Here is an 842-nt window from a genome sequence, read left to right on the forward strand (position 1 = left end):
TTATACATTAATTTTCATACTTATTATTCATTTAAAAAAATAAAACTTTAATGAACTGTTGTCACATTAGACTTCTTGAAAGAATTATAATACTTGATCTGCATAAACATTAACATAGATTTTCTTTCAGCTAATGAATTTGGATGATAATAGAGCAGAAATGAAAATTTAAAAACTCCTTTCTTATCTTTTCATTTCTTTAGCGAAGGTTCTTGGCAAAAGAAGAAATGTTTCTCAGGGGAATAATTAGGGCTTATGATATAGTTCGAAATACAACAGAAAAAAGAAAACCATTTTAAGAATATAATGGACGGAAATTGTAAGTTTATGGAAAGATGCTTTATCGCGGCAACGTTCATAGCAAATGAAAATCGTTATGCCTTGTTTTCCTTCACTGAAATTGGAAATGTGCGTGAAGAATATTTTTGAGCTATTGCAAAATAGAATTTCTTAAGCGAGAAATTCAGTGGAGTGTAAATTTTTATGTATGACCGTTTATGTAAGTGAAAAATATTTTCCCGAACTGATACACTTTTCTGTATGTAAATTCACGGCTATTTTATATAATATATACATTATTTGTCTAAGGTCATATGTTTCAGAACTTTATACGATATGCGTCCTTATGTCTACACATTAAGCATTTTTAATATAGTACGCTCGCTTTCTTGACTGAAATATTCATTGTTTAAAGCTTAAACCATTTCTCCTCAACTCAATTCATTAATCTACTCAATTGTTTTAATTATGTAATATAAATTTTAAATACGTTCCTCTAGAAATTTGTAAGGCTCTGATTTTAAGCTGACTGGTTATTATGATTTGGAACTTCAACTTCTTCT

This window comes from Stegodyphus dumicola, chromosome 10 (assembly GCF_044657685.1).
Source record: "Stegodyphus dumicola isolate Sdum_Otavi_A_Nest chromosome 10, ASM4465768v1".
Lineage (NCBI taxonomy): Eukaryota > Metazoa > Arthropoda > Arachnida > Araneae > Eresidae > Stegodyphus > Stegodyphus dumicola.